Raw genomic sequence first — 21274 nt, 5'->3', positions numbered from 1 at the left:
AATGAATGCACAGCTCCTATCCCCACACAAATACAGAGCAGTAGAAAGTAGATTACTTGCCAGAAATCCTACTTAAACTCTCCCTCAAATGAATGCACAGCTCCTATCCCCACACAAATACAGAGCAGTAGAAAGTAGATTACTAGCCAGAAATCCTACTTAAACTCTCCCTCAAATGAATGCACAGCTCCTATCCCCACACAAATACAGAGCAGTAGTAGATTACTAGCCAGAAATCCTACTTAAACTCTCCCTCAAATCAATCACAGCTTCTCTCCCTACACTATCTCTTCAAGCACACACAGGCAGAATGTAAAATGGCTGCTGGGCTTCGGTTTATATATGGAAGGGAGTGGTCCAAGGGGGGGGGGGTGGCCCAGGAGGGAGATCTGCCTGATTGGCTGACATGTATCTGCTGGTCTGGGGTGAGAGGTCAAAATTTGGCGCCAGCTAAGGCGAACCCAAATGGCGAACATCGCCAAAAGTTCGCGAATTTGCGGACTTGCGAACACCCGATGTTCGCGCGAATTAGTTCGCCGGCGAATAGTTCGCTACATCCCTAGTCCCAAACCTCAGCCTTACACATACAGCTAATGACATTTTTCATAAATTGAACTTTGGGAAAGAATCTGTTTTGCACATATATATATATACTGAAATGTTAAATCATCCCCCTTATACACTGAGGACCCCAGTAGTCAAATTATTGTTACATCCTTGCACCCTACTCTGTCTGCAAATGGATTATGAACAAATGCTCAGAAAGCTATTATGTTCGTTAACCTGACAACCTATAGATGATGCAATTTATATGCACGTCTAAGGTTTTAATAAATCTGCCTGTTAATGAAAGTCTCTAATGGCATTATCTAGTGAACATTCATATTGCGCTGATTCTCTACTCACAAGCCACGGTCTCTGTCTCAGTGGCGATTCCTTCTGACGGCCAATACAGACTTTGTCAGCAAAACAAAAAGGAAAGTTAGGCATGCAGCCGCCCATGCTGCTTCCTCTGTTCGTGGGGTAGAAATAAAAACATCTCAAGCCTTCATTTTTCCAAACCAGAAGCCTTCTGTGCTGCAGCAGATGCCTCTTTTGTTGGTTAATGCTTGCAATTGCACTCTTGTTTGCCTTCTATGATGGTTTGGGAGCAGTAGTAGAAATAGGCCCTACAGGAGGCCCAGGAGTTGGTTTGGTATCAGTAGTAGATATAGGCCATACAGGAGGCTTAGCAATTGGTTTGGGAGCAGTAGCAGGTAAAAGCCCCACAGGAAACTCAGCCATCTTTTGTTTTTGTTTGGTGGTGGTTGGTCCTGGCCCTTAAGTGTAGTTTTTCCTGATATGCTTTTGTTGTGGGTTCTAGACGCCCCTGATTCTTTTTTGCGTGACAATTGGTGATGGGACAACCTGGCTGCCTCCTGGCTCTCTGGATGTGTTCTTGCTTTGTACAGGTGAGGAGCCTTTGGATGTATCCAGAAAGGTTGGTTCTTTCTGTAGGGGTAGTACACCAGATGCATTGCTCTCCAAATAACGTCTTCCCCCTGGATCCACAAGGGCATCTTTTTCACGTGACACATTAGAAGGCATTAATGTTACATGGACTTTAACGTCAGATTCTGAAGATGATAAAGCAGTCCCCAATACTGTGTGTGCGATTACAGGCTGGCTTTCATTGGCATCTAATGCTGGTTGCTCTACTGACACTGCAGTACTGTTCATTATTTCTGCACTGCCATTATAAATAGGAGTATTTGCTAATATGTGGGCAGAACCAAGTGATGTAGGGTCCCTTCTTCGTTTTAAACCACTTTTTACTTGCTAAAGACAATTTAAAGAAAATTTCATATGCGGTGCATACTTTCATATACAGATTTAAAAGACCACACTTTTGATATAAGCAATAGATAAAGGGTGACAGTGACTGGTCACAATGCAAGCTTGTGAACACTATGGTCTATTCAAGAGCCATTAGAAGCTGATTTTATAAAAGTAGAATAGTCTTCTAGACCTGACCTGCAAGTAATTCAACCATCATCCTCTCTAATGCCCACCGGGCATTGTAGATATCCATGGCTACCTGAACATCTACATGACTCAAGCACTGGGAGATACAATACTTAAATAACCTCCTGAGGTCCATGGAAAGCAGTTCAGTGAAAATCTAAGGCTAAGGACCCACAGAGCAGTTCAGTCGGCTGCGATAGACCACTACTATGGTGGGCAACTAACTGCTGCAAAATGGCTTTCCATCGGCAATCATAGGAGTCACCAGTGGAAAGTCCATTACTTCTGTATTCTGAAGTCGCACAAAGTTTCCTCCTTTGGGCAACTTCGTAAGACTTCATAAATCTGTTTGGAAAGGGCTGCGCTTTCCAGTGGTAACTCGTATTGTTGCTGGTCGATAGCCGGTGGATAGCAGAGATCTATCGTGGGAGATTAAACCTCTCCGTGGGTCCTTAGCCTTAGGGTGAAGCTAGAAGAGAAGAGTTGGTTCTTACCTTGCAGCAAACCGTTGGGCAAATGTTCTTGTTGTGTTCATCAAACATCACTGATGCTGGCTGGATAAGCAAGTGCTGATACAACCCATCCATTTTCATCTCTTGCTCTCTAGTCCTGCCCATGTTGGCCATTAGCCAGTTTTTAACCTCACAGAGATCTATATGGGACATCTCCAGAGTGGAGCCCCAAGTGACCAGGGCAAGAGGCTGAAGAAAGAACAGAACAGACTAGTTACAAGGTAATCTTTTTAAAATATGCCATTCTGCAAACTTATAAATTGTTTTTTGAAGGAAAAATCCTAATAAAGAAATCAATTGACAGGCTAGTAGATTCTCATTAACAGTGCTGGGACACAATCAGTCAGGAGAAAAAACCCCATACCCGTTCAGTTGAAAGGTTCATGTGAGGGGTGATTATGTGCTTGTATCTGCATGAGCGAGCTCCATGGGACAAAGCTTTCTTCAGTTTGGGGTGAACACAAGGATGGTACAAGAAAACAACGCCTCCGTGCTGCAAAGCATAAAGGTAGAGAATAAATATCTTTATGCTAACAGGAATTCTACCCAATCAATTCTATACTTGCTCTGCAATGAGCAGTAACAAATCAGACCGAGTGTGTGAGACTCCCCAGCTGACTATTTGCCAATGTGAAAGAATGACACTGAATATGCACTGCCCAATAGGTGCCTTCTTTTTAATGACTGTAAGCAAGTAACCAAATTATCTGTTTTAAAACTTGTAATTTCTTTCATTTAACTAAAACGTTAGGATACCCATAGAAATCCCCATTCTCTATCAGTAAGGAATGCCAATGTTGTACTGCAGTGTTGTTAACTATGTGATTCGCTCCCCATATTGCTTCATAAAATCAAAATATATCCTACCTCAAGGTTGTGCACCCAGCGCTGCGGGGGGCAATACACATACTCTCAAATATATAGATTGTGTGAAAATAGGATATATTTATTAAATACTGTATATAAAAAAAAATTAGATTTTGGCATTTCCATTTTTCAAACATAATAGAGAAGAAAATGTATATATTACATAGAAAAAGGTGCAATATTGCAGCACATTAAAAACTGTATTATTGTAATCAGTCTATACTTTGCGTACACTGGGAAATGGCTCCCATTTATCTGGCGGACATGTGGATGATTTTACCTGTTGGGAATTGGGGTTGCATACGCTATCTCAGTGTCCATACAGATGCGGTGTTGCTTCTGCAAAAAAAGCAAATGCAGGTGATCTGCCTACTGCCCTTTTTTCTCTAGATCCCCAAAAATACAGAACCCCCACAGGAGATAAGCATTCTAGTACTGCAACAGCCATGCTCTAAAGGACATACAGCTCCAGTGCTGGAACAAGGGGGATGGGGACCTCACCCCACTGCTCCGTATGTGAGTGTAAACTCCCACGCATGCGCGCTCGCGTGGGGGGGCTGCTGTTCACCCTTGCGCGGCCGTGGGGCGCCCGGATAAGTAATCCAGCACTATGTATTTTGGAATTGTACTTTGGGGAGAGAAGTACTGCAATATGCCTCAGATGCTTTAAGTGTTCCCTGTATCAAGTCCCCACTAGTATGCCTTCTCGGAGCGGTAGATGATCTGGGGTTGTGAATCTGTACTAAACTCTGTTACCTCCAACTTTTGTATTATGCTAAAAAAGCAATTTTACTCCAATGGAAAGCTACAGCACCTCCATCCATTGCCATCTGGCTATCACTGGTAAATGACCTTTCCCAGTTACAAATTGGCATATTTGGCCAGAGGCTGCCCAAGGAAATTTGAGATGGGGCCCATGGCTTGCTCTGAAGGAGACCCTTGTGTAAAATGATACTTTTGTATGTGACAGGCTCCGCATGCACTCTACTTTATTTTCTTTGCATTTATATCCTCTTCCCTTTCTTTCTCTCCAATGTTAAATTTAAAAATGGGAAAACTGAGTCAGATTATTCCAAGCTCTCTTATTAACAGGTTCATGCACACAATTCTGAGTATTGGATTTGTTTTTTCATTTTTATTTGCTCATTGGTGCTACATCTAGTGGCCAGACTTCTACTATGAAGGGTATTTGCACAATGTTAATGGCACTGCTGCACCTCTTACCTCTGGTTCATATTGGGTGGTAATGCTTGGAAACACCTGTGGGGAAAAAGATAACTATATTATTATTATCATCCTTTACTTACATGTCAAAATATTCTTTGGCCTCTTAAAGAGATTATACAGGTATGGGATCCCTTATCCAGAAACCCATTATCCAGAAAGTTCTGAGTTACAGAAAGGCCATCTCCCATAGACTCTATTATAAGCAAAAAATTCTAATTTTAAAAAATTATTTCCTTTTTCTCTGTAATTATAAAACAGTACCTTGTACTTGATCCCAAATAAGATCAAATTAATTCTTATTGGAGGCAAAACAATCCTATTGGGTTTATTCAGTATTTAAATGATTTTTAGCAGACTTAAGTTATGGAGATCCAAATTACGGAAATATCCCTTATCCGGAAAACCCCAGGTCCCGAGGATTCTGGATAACAGGTCCCATACCTGTACATCATTCTCATCAGTGCCTGCTCCAGTGGAGCTTACAAGCTAAGGTCCCTATCCGATTCACACACTCTATGGTCAGATTTATCAGGAGCCAATTAACTTGCCTATATGTTATTGGAGTGGGGGAGGAAACCACAGTACCAGGTGGAAACTCATCCAAGTCAGGGGAGAAAACACAAACTCTTTGCACATTGTGGCCTGCAAGGATCAAACCAAGGACCCCAGCACTGAAGGGCAACAGGGCTAACAACTGTGCCACCATGAGAATAGGAAGAGATGGTACCTAGATGGCTACATAGATCTTCATGGGAATACATGCAGACCAGAAACTCCACTGAGAGAAAGAATTAGTAACAATACAAACTGTACCTGCAGACTACAATGTTTTTAACAAATGTTTTCTTTATGCTATAAAGTTACATTAATTGAAAAACTATTAGGGGACTGACCAAGCTTTTGTGCTCAGGCAATCAAAAAAGAAACCTAGTGTGAGATTACTACTCATGGGGTTTTGTGCTTAAGAAAAACTCAGAAATCTTCCTTACAAAAGCCCCTTCAGATAAATGTTCTAAGATTGCCAAACTCTTTCCGGCACCAAACCCCACATCATTGGTAAACTCACGCCGGGTTTCCTTTATGATTGGCTGAGAACAAAAGCTCAGGCAATCATAAAAGCTTAAAACAGCAACGAACCAGCATTCGTATCCCTACCCTCTTAATAAGCCATAATACTTGCAACAAATTGCCTCTACAGATATTATTATTATAGCAATGGAACACAGAGCAATTTTGTAAACTTAGCATCTGAAATTACCCCCACCTTGGAAACTACCTACCCCTACCTGGCCCTGACACCTTGAGCCCTGCTCCCAATGCCATCTTGGGCCACATGGTGCCCTCCAGCATCTCAAACCCATGTGTCTGCATATAGAGAAGCCTCCATTAGACATACACATTTTTTTACTTATTAAGTGTTTTTTCCATAAAAAAGTATTGTTTTTGTGACACAAAATACTAATAAGATCACATAATTAATGTTTTATTTTATTCCTGTAATTGTTATTGCATTTGTAGCAATTTTATTACATTTTCAGGTTTAGCTTTGCAGATTGCTTGCTTTTGCCTGTATGTCTGCGTCATATTACCCATGTAGGCAAACAAGCTCAGTCCATGTCTGTAATGCAAACCCTGAAAGGTGAATATATTCCAGGACTGAAGGTAAATACTGAATGCAGTCAGTCCTGTATAAGCAGCAGAAATAACTGCCAGTTTCATACCTGAACTGGGTAAGGCCAGTGTCCCCTGGGACACGTATACGCACTCTTGTCTGGAAGGTCTACATGAATATTCAACTGCAATGAAAATAAATCAGATAAGTGTACAGAGCTGAATATAAGCACCTACACTATATATCATATTCATTATAGCAACACTTTGGGTATAAATTCTATTACGGTGATTGCCATGCAATGCCCTCCAGCAATAAAAGACAATAGGGCCAATTCACTAAAGTGCGTTAAAACGAGCGCTATTTATACGATGCGTTGAAAATTTTATCGCCTCTTATGTTTCGCAAATTAACACACGATTCACTAAAAGTATATTTGCGTTAATTTAGACGTGATACTGCTTGCGTTATTCAAGTCGCAAAGATTATTCTTGTGCATTATTTGATGCAACGCGCACTAATGAACACATCACACACAAATTGTCGCCTTGTGCGAATAAACACACGCCATATTAGCCATACACGCCATTACTTTCATAAAACTACTGTTCTGAAAATGCCCATTTCCCTGCAAACTGGCGGCTGCATCACTCTGGGGCCAACACAGACTTGAATAAATCCCGCTGCAAAGTCCATATTGTGTTGCCAAAAGCTCATTAACTGTACTTTTCTATAATTACCGCCTGCCTCAAGTAGGTGTTAATTTTCGCACAGACTAATGCAATATTTAGCACGGATATGTGTTTGTGAATCATGCGTTAGTATTATTTCGGCGCGCAAATTAACCAAATGCGTTAAAATTAACACATGCGGTTGCGCGCAAATTAACGCACGCGATATGCGACTTAACGCCTGCGATAATACTTTAGCGAATTGCGTTTTTTTTCATGTCTATTTTAACGCAAAAAAGCATGCAATAACGCTAATCAACCTTTAGTGAATCAACCCCTATATGTCTAAATGTAACCTAGTACCGCATGTTAGTCTGTCTACCAAAATAAGTTATACCTTGTAAACTGTATCTGTTCCAGTACCAGTGCTAAGAAAAAAAAACCCTGTTTGCCACCTCTCAGAATTACCAACAGCCTGAGTGTTTTGTAATTCAGGGATTGTTTTTTTTTTTTAACCAAAGGAACATGAAGGCATTAACCCCCATATGTAACCAATAACAACATATAAGATGTTTGCTTTTAATCAGGGGGCCAGGAAATGCTTCCTACTGATTGGTTAATATAGGTTACTGCTCCTGGGCAAACATAGTGTCTTTTATTACATAAACCCCTTAATGTCTACAGACTTTTTCTTTTACCAGGTTAACTTATGGCGGTCATTAGTGATTCTAAAAATGGACTTAACCATAGCAAGTGATTGCCCGGCAATTAGGCAGAACATCAGAGGTCAGCTGAATGCTTATTTGGTACCACAATGGATAAACAACATAGTTCAATATTGTCTTAGTGCTGCGAAAAATGACAAATAGGTTCTGTCTTCCAAAGCACTACACACCAATTGCTGTTTCAAGGAATGTGTTTTAATAAATTAATTCATATAGAAAACATTCATATGAAATAATAACAGTTTTTCCTGGTTCTTTTGAAAAAATAAACATCATAGAACAAAATTATAAAGGGAAAATTTACCAGGAAAGTAAGAAAGATTAAGACTAAAGACTTTGTAAATATAAGGGCATTAGGGAACTCCATTGATACAGCAGCTTATGTTCCTGTACCAGAGTGCAAACCCCACTGCACAGTTTACATTATGGAGTTCAGATAATGGGTTATCAGGTATACGTGCAGCTGGGAAACCCTTCTATGAACTGCTGGCATTTAGTTACATAGTTACATAGTTATATAGTTACATAGGGTTGAAAAAAGACCATTGTCCATCAAGTTCAACCCATCCGAGTAAACCCAGCACACAACCTATACTAACCAATCTATACACTCACATACATAAACTATATATATACAACCAGTAATACTAACTGTAGATATTAGTATCACAATAGCCTTGGATATTCTGCTTGTTCAAAAACTCATCCAGGCCCCTCTTAAAGGCATTAACAGAATCTGCCATTACCACATCACTAGGAAGGGCATTCCACAGCCTCACTGCCCTCACCGTGAAAAACCACCTACGCTGCTTCAAATGGAAGCTCTGTTCCTCTAATCTATAGGGGTGACCTCTGGTGCGCTGATTGTTTTTATGGGAAAAAAGAACATCCCCCAACTGCCTATAATCCCCTCTAATGTACTTGTACAGAGTAATCATGTCCCCTCGCAAGCGCCTCTTTTCCAGAGAAAACAACCCCAACCTCGACAGTCTAACCTCATAGCTTAAATCTTCCATCCCCTTTACCAGTTTAGTTGCACGTCTCTGCACTCTCTCCAGCTCATTAATATCCTTCTTAAGGACTGGAGCCCAAAACTGCACTGCATACTCAAGGTGAGGCCTTACCAGGGACCTATAAAGCGGCAAAAATATGTTCTCATCCCTTGAGTCAATGCCCTTTTTTATACAAGACAGCACTTTATTTGCTTTAGTAGCCACAGAATGACACTGCCTGGAATTAGACAACTTGTGATCTACAAAAACCCCTAGATCCTTCTCCATTAAGGATGCCCCCAACACACTACCATTCAGTAGATAGTTTGCGTTTATATTATTCCTACCAAAGTGCATAACTTTGCACTTGTCAACATTGAACCTCATTTTCCAGTTTGCTGCCCAGTTTTCCAATTTTGTCAAATCGCACTGCAAAGCGGCAGCATCCTGCATGGAACTTATAGTTTTGCACAATTTAGTGTCATCAGCAAAATAGAAACAGTACTCTCTATGCCCACCTCCAGGTCATTAATAAACAAGTTAAAAAGCAAAGGACCAAGGACTGACCCCTGCGGTACTCCACTAACCACACTGGCCCAATTAGAAAATGTTCCATTTACCACCACTCTTTGTACTCTATCCTTCAGCCAGTTCTCTATCCAATTACAAATATTATGTTCTAGGCCAATATTCCTCAATTTGATCATTAACCTTCTGTGAGGTACTGTATCAAACGCTTTAGCAAAATCTAAGTAGATGACATCAACTGCCATTCCAGCATCAAGGTTCCTGCTCACCTCCTCATAAAAGGCAACTAAATTAGTCTGGCAAGATCTGTTACGCATAAAACCATGCTGGCACAAACTAATAGTATTGTGAACTGCAATGTATTCAACTATCCTATCCCTTATTACCCCTTCCAGAAGCTTTCCTACTACTGATGTCAGACTAACAGGCCTATAGTTTTCAGGCTGAGAACGAGATCCCTTTTTAAATAACGGCACCACATTAGCAATCCGCCAGTCTCTCGGCACCATGCCAAACCTCAACGAATCCTGAAAAATTATGTGAAGAGGCTTGGCAATCACAGCGCTCAGCTCATTTAATACCCTGGGATGAATCCCATCCGGTCCTGGACCTTTGTTTACCTTTAGAGACCCCAAAAAGAAGCTAGAGCTTATATATTGCCCCTGAGATCTCTTTAGCTACACATTTGCTGCATTTACGTGGGGTAAAAACACAAAAGAATATGTTGACCTCCTAAAACCATATACATTTTGGGTGAATTCAATATGGGTACCCATATCTTTCTGCTCCAAACTACAGAGTCACAGTGCTTTCCCAAAATTGGCGGTTTTGATGAAATACCTGAAAATTGCATCAAACCTTCCACTTTCAAGCACCTTATCTCCCACATAACATTAGGTACCAAGAAAAACCATCCTAAATATGAAAGCCACTGGAAGTTTGATGCTCATTGTGCATAGGATTACCAAAGTATCTGGCATTTAGAGACCCCAAAAAGAAGTTAGTGCATACAAATTGCCCCGGAGATCTCATTAGCTACTGAAAATTCAACACATTAACTGCATTAACATTATACATTTTTAAAGTACACATTTGGGTGAGTGTTAAATGTCAAACTACTCCAAACTACAGAGTCGCAATGCTCTCCCAAAACTGATGAATTCCCTGAAAATTGCATCAAACCTTCCACTTTCAAGCACCTTATCTCCCACATAACATTAGGTACCAAGGATAAACTTCCTAAATATGAAAGCCAAGGGTCCACTGAACAGTTTGATGCCCATTGTGGATAGGATTACTGACGTATCTCATTTAGAGACCCCAAAAATAATTTAGTGCATACAAAGTGCCTTGGAGATCTCTTTAGCTACTAATAAGTCCAATGGTCACACGAAAGATCGAAAATCGCCAGCTTTAGATACCTATGGTTTGCTAGTGGTTACCATAATAATGTAAAATTGCTGATACAACAGAATATGAAGGCCATTGCTTTGTTGTGCAGCAGCACTGGCAATATGGAACATGTACGTTTTAAGGAGAAGAACCCGGTATATACTGCGCATATGTCCAGCAAGGGAACCCTGGGAGAATGAAAGAACATGGCGCCACGGCCCTCTAACAGAAAGTAGCCGGCCCCAGGCATTTCTAAAGAAGAGAAGTTCTAGCCTGGGGTAAAAAGTTATTAATTTATGTCACCCCCCCTAGTTAATGTTTCCTTTTCCTTTAATTTTTTCAGTACTGCAGCTATTCCATTACATTGAAAAGTTTCACCAACAAAACAGGGAGTTGTAATTGTTTTTTTAATATCATAATCATTTGCAAATAAAGCACCAGGCCAAGCGTATCAGCCCAAACCCCCTGTGGCAGGCCAGTGGCTGCCTGTGTGCCATGCTTGTTGTTTATTGCCATGTAAGAGGGAACAACCCTAAATGTGAAATGTCACTGCAGACTGGCCGCTGAGTTTGGCACCCAGGGCAAGGGTGTCATCTAGGTGCTCCACTTGCTGCCACTCCATCACCTACTGTCTCTCAGTTAGTGGCACAGACCAACTTACAGGGGGAGGGGGGGGAGACAAGCTGATATTTTATTTAGGCATTATACAATTTCCTACAAGTGCGCCCCTATTTCACAGTGGGGGTTCAGTGCTGCCCCCCTAGCTCAGGCCCTGCATTACTGTAAGGTGCTACTATGCACAGAAGACATGCTGCACTCCAGGGCACCAACACTGTGACCCCCCCTGCAAAGTAGCTAAGAGCAGGTCAGGATATGAGAAACTACATGTTCATGTAAAAGGTTGAAATCCTTCCCTGCTTAGTGTCAATATTAAAGCCTCTCTGCTCTTTTCATGGAAAGTCAAGGGGTATTAGGGGGGCTGGGGGCTCACTCACCTGGCTGTTATCACACATTTCACCACAACTCACAGCGATCACTGAGATCAGCAAAAACTCAGCAGTAACGGAGATGGCATCTCTCTTCCCCAAGGTAAGCGCCTTCTACTCACACAGGGCAACATTATAGCCAACCAGTTGTCTGGGAGTGGCTCCGTTCTTTTTGCATTGAATGCCAGTTTGTTGCTCCCCTGCTAAAGTTTTAGGGGTGCTGGGAGTTGTTTTAAAAAAAATTAACTGTAAAAGAAAAGCATATCAGGTAAAAAAAGCTACACAGTACTTGTTCTGGCTTGTGCTTAGAGCTGAGTTCCCTACCTAGTGGGCACTGAAGAGCCGAGTTCCCTACCTAGTGGGCACCGAGGAACCGAGTTCCCTACCTAGTGGGCACTGAAGAGCCGAGTTCCCTACCTAGTGGGCACTGAGGAACCGAGTTCCCTACTTAGTGGGCACTGAGGAGCCGAGTTCCCTACCTAGTGGGCACTGAGGAGCCGAGTTCCCTACCTAGTGGGCACTGAGGAGCCGAGTTCCCTACCTAGTGGGCACTGAGGAGCCGAGTTCCCTACCTAGTGGGCACAGAGGAGCCGAGTTCCCTACCTAGTGGGCACCGAGGGGCCGAGTTCCCTACCTAGTGGGCACTGAGGGGCCGAGTTCCCTACCTAGTGGGCACAGAGGGGCCGAGTTCCCTACCTAGTGGGCACTGAGGGGCCGAGTTCTCTACCTAGTGGGCACTGAGGAGCCGAGTTCCCTACCTAGTGGGCACAGAGGGGCCGAGTTCCCTACCTAGTGGGCACTGAGGGGCCGAGTTCCCTACCTAGTGGGCACAGAGGGGCCGAGTTCCCTACCTAGTGGGCACTGAGGGGCCGAGTTCCCTACCTAGTGGGCACTGAGGGGCCGAGTTCCCTACCTAGTGGGCACTGAGAAGCCGAGTTCCCTACCTAGTGGGCACTGAGGGGCCGAGTTCCCTACCTAGTGGGCACTGAGGAGCCGAGTTCCCTACCTAGTGGGCACTGAGGAGCCGAGTTCCCTACCTAGTGGGCACTGAGGAGCCGAGTTCCCTACCTAGTGGGCACTGAGGAGCCGAGTTCCCTACCTAGTGGACACTGAGGAGCCGAGTTCCCTACCTAGTGGGCACTGAGGAGCCGAGTTCCCTACCTAGTGGGCACTGAGGAGCCGAGTTCCCTACCTAGTGGACACTGAGGAGCCGAGTTCCCTACCTAGTGGGCACTGAGGAGCCGAGTTCCCTACCTAGTGGACACTGAGGAGCCGAGTTCCCTACCTAATGGACACTGAGGAGCCGAGTTCCCTACCTAATGGACACTGAGGAGCCGAGTTCCCTACCTAGTGGCCACTGAGGACCACACCTCACAGGGAGATTCCACTATCTTAAACATTATCTTAAACTACCTGACCAATCCAACAACCCAATCAAAATCTCTAATGGAACAAGGCAGGGCTGCCTTTTTCGCCTCTCCTCTATGCTTTAAGTATTGAACCGTTGGCAGCCACTATACGCAACCATCCAGACATTAAAGGAGTGGAGGTAGGATCTAAACATTACAAATTTGCCATTTTTGCAGACTCTGTGCATTCCCCGGGTTTCCCTCCCGTCTCCGCATAACCTTCTAGATACGTATAGCACCCACTCAGGGTATAATATATACGTGACTACCTATACATACCCCTCCTCCAATAATAGAGGCCATCTAATCTGTGTTCAAATATAAATGGAAGAAAGATTATATCTCTTATTTGGGCACACACCTTACCCCTAGATATGAGGACCTCTTTAAACATAACTTTGTCCCCCTAATTCAAGAAGTAAACCTTTAGCTACAGAAAATGGGCAGACTACCCAATATCTTGGTTCAGAAGAATAGCCTCTGTAAAAATGTCTATTCTCCCAAAATCTCTTTGAGACACTGCCCATTCCAGTTTTCCCAGACATTAAGAGAAGTACAAGCTATGCTACACACTTTTATCTGGGGGGAAAGAGAGACAGAAGGATAACAAAAGGATACTCACTGCCCCAGTCCAGCTAGGGGTGCTAGGTGTGCCCGAAATCAAGCACTATTATGAAGCGGCCCACCATCACCAACTGTTGGGTTGGTCTCGATGGACGTCTGATATTATATGGGCAAAAATTGAAGCCGCACAATTTCTCCCCTACCATTGTAATGCATGGATATGGTTCAAACTGGGAAAAGATGCACCTCGAATCCCGACTATACTTTGCAGGCCACTGAACATACTTTGAAACCATGGTGGAAACTTGATTTAAATATAGACTAATGTCCCACACATCACTATTAGTCTCCCATCTGGGTAACCCCGAAATTGAACCTGCCTTACCCTCACAATATCTTTACTCTTGGCTACAGTCGTCCTTTATTACTGCTCGGGGACCTGAAAACCAGACCCAAGGAACGTTCCTAGCAAGAGAAAGTATAAATGATAAGGCTTCAGGCCTCTCCATGCTCTGGTACGAATATCTTCAACTGAAACACTACTATGCTTCCATATTACAGGCAGCCCAAGGAGTCACTCTATTGCCCTTTGAGTGCCTGGCCATCAGTGGCCTACCGCAGAAGGGATAAATATTTAGTATATATAAGCTACTGAATGACCCTTTTTGGATCACAGACTATAAACACAATTACATGCGGAAATAGGATACCCATATTGGCAGGGAACTAGAAGAAAATGAATGGGCAGATATATGGGACAACACCAAGCGGGGAATTACCTATACCAGACAAAGGGAAAATATCTATAAAATCCTTATGCACTGGTTAAACTTCACGCACTGTTTGCTGAAGTGTCACATAACTGCTGGAGAGGCTGTGGACACACTGGTGACTTGCCTCATATCTTTTGGTCCTGCCCCAGATACAGACCTTCTGGGATGAGACCCTAACACTAATACGACAGGTTATATGTCAGATATCCTCATCCTCCTTCTGGGGAAACCTTCTCAAAACCTACACAAAAACTTGTCACCCAGATACTCTTGGCTGCCCGCATCTCCATAGCAGTTAATTGAAGTCCCATGCTATCCCCTCTATTCTGGAAATAAAACGAAAAATCAATAATACCATGCAATCTGAATACAGACTGGCCCATATACAAAACAAAATACCCCAGTATCTCAAAATCTGGTTTCCCTGGGAACTTCTCGGCAACATGATCTAATCACAAAACAAAAAAGGGCACTTGTACGCAGTGAATACTAGTTAACCCCAGTTTTTCCCTTGTACCTCTTCCCCGTTTCCCCCTTCCTCCTATATCTATCACCCCCTAAACCCTTGTTCATACAGTACAATATAAATTTGATGCCACAATAAGCAGGTATAACTCCCATCTGCAATATGTAGATTAATGATAGGCAACTATATAAGTTGAACCACACTGCCACTCCCCTTTACTCTGTTGATTTTTATAAGAACGCCTATATAAACTGTATATGTACTGTTTGCTTTCGTTCTGAAAAAATAAAAATTACAAGTTACAAAAAATAAATTACACAAAAAAAAGTCCTATCAAAGATCAGAGGTCACCACTGCACCCCTAATCTGATCAGCATGATTAAATCTTCACCAGAATCGAATTGTCAAGACCCTTTCTGCACCCAACTTCATGGGCAAGGCAAACGTTTGTTGCCTTCTTTTTTTTTTTAAATTCTGTTGTATTTGTTGGTGGTGCAACACACATCTTAAAAATGACTGGCCATTGGCCATGCAGCATGGGGGGTTTATGCCTGGCCAGAATAAGGCTGGTCTTGTCTTTAAACCCAGCAATAAATATTTTTGTTGCAGGGAAATATGCAGCCTTGCAATGACAGGGCACTGGAGTGGTATAACAGACAGCAACAGATGTGACTAATGAAAAGGAATGGAACACAGTTCACCATTGGGTGCCAACAGCCAACACTAGATGGAGCATTTGTAGCTAAAATAAACATATATAGATGCACATATATATTGTGATTAAAGGGATACATTCAAACTTTTATACTTTTTAAACCCAAAAAATGCTGCCATTGCAATGCTATACATTTGCTAAATCAAGCAGTGTCAGACTGGGGTGTTATGGGCAGGGCTGCCATCAGAACTTTAGGGCCCCGCACAAGTTATCTATATGGGGCCCCTATAACCAGAAGTGCGCAGTGCCAAAATTTTGGCCATGCCCCTTGTGTGTTACGTATAATAAGCAGTTCATATAAAGAGTTCCCCTCATTAATGTGATAATGATTCAGTCAGTCCATTGGGGGTTACTGGCCCTAAGTTTAACCCCTTCCCACTTACCTGTCCCTGCTCTGTGCTGTCATTGCTTGATATGGAAATTACATATGGTACATATTACATATCTTCCGCTTCTTCCTCAACTCACGGCTTTTATTGGACGAGAGGGAACGGCAAGTGAGGATACAGTGCCGTGAGGAACAGGTCAGGGTTAGTGGGGTCCAGGGCCCTCCAGGTTTTTTCCTGGTGTCCCTCCGGCCCAGTCCAACCCTGAAACCAGGAGCTTGCTAAACCGGGCTCCATTCATTGGTCACATTCCTTGCTGGTGTCTCAGGTGGCAGGCCATTTGGGAAGTGATCTTAATTATAATTAAAAGCATTCTTTCCTTGGCGATGTCAGAAACTGATGAAGCTAAGAAGAGTTTATCTAAGTAGTACATTGGCTTGACATCACGATCCCACACTTTATCCATTGGTCTCATTTTACTGAAATCTCATGGGGTGGGCAGCTGAGGGCAGGGCCCACACACAATGTTTCTCTGCATTTAAAATAATCTGGGAGGTTGCCCCCAAGTACCCACAGCAGACTGACAGAAATGGGCCTGCTCGGGCCCAACAAATCCCAATATTGCTTCTAAGTTTGGGTAACTACAGGCCAGGTTACATAGTAGGGTAATAAATAATAATGGTATCCCTTAGCTATGCTGCCTTGCAATATTCCATTTCAGAAAAGAAAGGCTGCATCTGGCAACTCAGTTCTCTACCATTATGCTAAAATATTCTTCCTGGAAAACCATACCCTGCATATACACTATGAGATAGTTGCTAATACAAAATGGAATCAGTGAACGTTTGCAGCTAATACCCAGTATAAGAAACCAGTTTCTGTATATTTTAGACTGGGGGTACAGGGGAATAATATTACCTTTCCACCTGCGTCCAATGGCTGCATTCTTCTATATGTCCTTGACTCAAATTAGGAATCTGGTTCAGAAGAAAAAAAATGAGCTACAGCTTTAAAATATTTTTGAAACTGGAAACAAATACAAAATTAATTTATTTCCTAATGAGAATAGTTAGTTGTAAATCATACAAAGTGTATAATGAATGGCTGGCAATAAGGCATCTACTGTATAGCAGTGATCCCCAACCAGTGGCTCTTGGGCAACTTGTTGCTCACCAACCCCTTGGATGTTGCTCTCAGTGCCCCCAAACCAGGGAGTTATTTTTGAATTCTTGACTTGATGGCAAGTTTTGGTTGAATAAAAACAAGATTTACTACCAAATAAAGCCCCCTGTAAGCTGATAGTGTGCATAGAGGCTCCCTAATAGCCAATCTTTCAGATTTAGGTTTTCAGCATTGTGTTTTTTTATTTCTGACTTGTTTTGCTGTACAGGTATGGGATCCCTTATCTGGAAACCCATTATCCAGGAAGTTCCGAATTACGGAAAGCCCATCTCCCATAGACTCCATTTTGATCAAATAATTCATATTTTTAAAAATGATTTCCTTTTTCTCTGTAATAATAAAACCGTACCTTGTAATTGATCCCAACTAAGATATAATTAATCCTTAACAAAACAATCCTATTGGGTTTAATTACTGTTTAAATAATGTTTTTACCAGACTTTAGGTAGGAGATCCAAATTACGGAAATACCCCTTATCCAGAAAACCCCAGGTCCCGAGCATTCTGGATAATGGGTCCCATACCAGTAATGGTTTCTGCTATATATATATATATATATACAGTGGTTTGCAAAAGTATTCGGCCCCCTTGAACTTTTCCACATTTTGTCACATTACAGCCACAAACATGAATCAATTTTATTGGAATTCCACGTGAAAGACCAATACAAAGTGGTGTACACGTGAGAAGTGGAACAAAAATCATACATGATTCCAAACATTTTTTACAAATAAATAACTGCAAAGAGGGGTGTGCGTAATTATTCAGCCCCCTGAGTCAATACTTTGTAGAACCACCTTTTGCTGCAATTCCAGCTGCCAGGCTTTTAGGGTATGTCTCTACCAGCTTTGCACATCTACAGACTGAAATCCTTGCCCATTCTTCTTTGCAAAACAGCTCCAGCTCAGTCAGATTAGATGGACAGCGTTTGTGAACAGCAGTTTTCAGATCTTGCCACAGATTCTCCATTGGATTTAGATCTGGACTGTGACTGGGCCATTCTAACACATGGATATGTTTTGTTTTAAACCATTCCATTGTTGCCCTGGCTTTATGTTTAGGGTCGTTGTCCTGCTGGAAGGTGAACCTCCGCCCCAGTCTCAAGTCTTTTGCAGACTCCAAGAGGTTTTCTTCCAAGATTGCCCTGTATTTGGCTCCATCCATCTTCCCATCAACTCTGACCAGCTTCCCTGTCCCTGCTGAAGAGAAGCCCCCCCAGAGCATGATGCTGCCACCACCATATTTGACAGTGGGGGTGGTGTGTTCAGAGTGATGTGCAGTGTTAGTTTTCCGACACACATAGCGTTTTGCATTTTGGCCAAAAAGTTCCATTTTGGTCTCATCTGACCAGAGCACCTTCTTCCACATGTTTGCTGTGTCCCCCACATGGCTTGTGGCAAGCTGCAAACGGGACTTCTTATGGTTTTCTGTTAACAATGGCTTTCTTCTTGCCACTCTTCCATAAAGGCCAACTTTGTGCAGAGCACGACTAATAGTTGTCCTATGGACAGATTCCCCCACCTGAGCTGTAGATCTCTGCAGCTCCCCCAGAGTCACCATGGGCCTCTTGGCTGCATTTCTGATCAGCGCTCTCCTTGTTCGGCCTGTGAGTTTAGGTGGACGGCCTTGTCTTGGTAGGTTTACAGTTGTGCCATACTCCTTCCATTTCTGAATGATCGCTTGAACAGTGCTCCGTGGGATGTTCAAGGCTTTGGAAATCTTTTTTGTAGCCTAAGCCTGCTTTAAATTTCTCAATAACTTTATCCCTGACCTGTCTGGTGTGTTCTTTGGACTTCATGGTGTTGTTGCTCCCAATATTCTCTTAGACAACCTCTGAGGCCGTCACAGAGCAGCTGTATTTGTACTGACAATAGATTTACACACAGGTGCACTCTGTTTAGTCATTAGCACTCATCAGGCAATGTCTATGGGCAACTGACTGCACTCAGACCAAAGGGGGCTGAATAATTACGCACACCCCACTTTGCAGTTATTTATTTGTAAAAAAATGTTTGGAATCATGTATGATTTTTGTTCCACTTCTCACGTGTACACCACTTTGTATTGGTCTTTCACGTGGAATTCCAATAAAATTGATTCATGTTTGTGGCTGTAATGTGACAAAATGTGGAAAAGTTCAAGGGGGCCGAATACTTTTGCAAACCACTGTATATATATATATGTTTGATACAAATGAAGGTACAAATCGCAAATCAGTGCCTTTTTGTAATATTTTTATAGATAATGTTTATTACAGGTCATATAAATATGCTAACATGAAATTGTAGAAATGATCAGATATTGAGGAGGATATTAGGCTGCTTAGTGTGCCCTATTATGGATCTAGCAGTCATCCCTGAAAATATAAAGACATTCATTTTTAAATCATTTTGAAATTGTTTTGGTCTTTATATTATTATTATTATTGTGTCTCATATTATTGAATGTGAGATTTCAGATGTGGTCTTTCTAATAAGAGCGCCTCATCACCATTAGTGAAATGATCAAATGATGTGCTTTTCTGACCATTTTGGGTACTAGAATATATTACATATAACAGTTGAATTAATAGTGTTTGTGGTTTCCACTGTGTTTAAATGGGATGGTTTTCACTGTGTTTTAATTAGATGTTACGCACTTAGTTTTAGTATGTAACCCCTATTTGGCTGTAAAAACAGGCAATACAAGCTAGATAGGCTTTAGAGCATGGGGTATATAGAGCTCTAACTCACAAGATGGGCTTTCGCTGTGTGGAAAGATCAAGGGGATGTAGTGCAACTACAACTCACTCAGGCTGTATGCAAAGTAATTAAAAGAATGGACACCTTTTGCAGTAACAAATAATAAGTAATAAGTATCTTGTATCCTTTGGATGTGTACCTTAGTGGTCCCGGATCCCAAACAGCCGACGTTGGTTTAGGGATAGTAACTAACCTAATACCCGTGTCTTAACTGCGGCCCTACACTAAGGCAACAGTGCCTGTACAGGAGAATACTCCAAGCTAAATTTCTCCTGGCTGGAACCAGAAACTGCTCTAACTAAACTATCTTACTTTCCTAGTGATGTTATCCGGCTCTTGCTAATCCTCATTCACGGGGTCCCTGTTGCCCGACTTCGCTAGAGTTTAGATGCTTCTCTAGGGTAGATGGATTACTGGGCCCTGTTGATCCCAGGCTCAGTGAAACTTCCACACGAATCGACAGATGCAGCCAAAGAGGAAGGCCCACCCCTTTGCTAAGCACTATATCAGAGTGTAAAGGGAGGGCTCTACCTAATAACCAATAAGGCACAAAATGCTAATATCAAACTAGATACATGGGTCTTTGCCCAGTAACAAAGAGAAAGTGGAAATGGTAGGGTTTAAAGCCATAGGGGCATATTAACCCTATGGGTCCCTACAAATAGTTACTTATATATTATTCTTGATATTTCTGATTGTATTTGAATATTTATTTGCTATTATGACTTCTGGGGATATCCTAACAAGTTCTAGATGAACTGAAATGTGTTGATGTGGGGAATGTTGTGAACTGCTAATAAATTTGTTTTTCCCTTCTCTGTGAGTGCTGGATATTGGCTTAGGGGCACACGTACTTGGCCATATGCCTGGGCACAAACAGTATAAATATACAAAAATACAAAATAGGCTTATGCACACCAGGAACTTGAACAAAGTTGTCATGTCTTGGTCCTTACCTGGGACCTTTATCTTTATAATCGCTCTAATGTATGTATGTACGTACGTACGTACGTATATCCTTATTTATATAGTGCTACTTAGGTACCGAATGTTGTACAGTGAACAATAAATGAATGCAACAAACAGGGTGTTATTACAATAATAGATAAACACACAGTATGATATTAAATACAAATCAATACAAGGTATGGTTGCAATAAGTTAAGAATCAAAGAGACAAGAGGGTGGATGTCCCTGCCCTGTAGAGCTCACAATCTAAATAATAAAAGTGACGAGTTTGTTGAAGTTCCTGGTGTGCATCAGCCTATTTTGTATTACACACATATATATATATATATAGAGAGAGAGAGAGAAAGCTGCATTTCAATTAACTTTTTTTCTTTTGCGCCAAGTCCCTGAGTGTGCGGTACTCTTTCTCTAAATGTCTATTTTTTGACCTGCACCCAGGGCTGTCATTTTGGTGCTCCACTCTGTTCTCTCTCTCTCTCTTTCTCTCTCTCTCTCTCTCTCTCCATATATATATATATATATAAATAGATATATACCATAGTAGTGTAAGGAAACTCTCCTTAGACCAATAATTACCTGGGTGCCAGATATCGAATGCACACAGCACTCGCAG

At 42.1% G+C, this 21274-nt stretch overlaps 1 pseudogene; it reads right to left on the bottom strand.

The window, feature by feature from the left end:
- The window catches only part of LOC100492388, a 262674-nt pseudogene that overhangs the window by 239759 nt on the left and 1641 nt on the right, over positions 1–21274 (bottom strand).

The sequence above is a fragment of the Xenopus tropicalis genome, chromosome 2 (genome assembly GCF_000004195.4).
Source record: "Xenopus tropicalis strain Nigerian chromosome 2, UCB_Xtro_10.0, whole genome shotgun sequence".
Classification (NCBI taxonomy): Eukaryota; Metazoa; Chordata; class Amphibia; order Anura; family Pipidae; genus Xenopus; species Xenopus tropicalis.
This window is presented reverse-complemented; position numbering and strand designations above follow the sequence as displayed.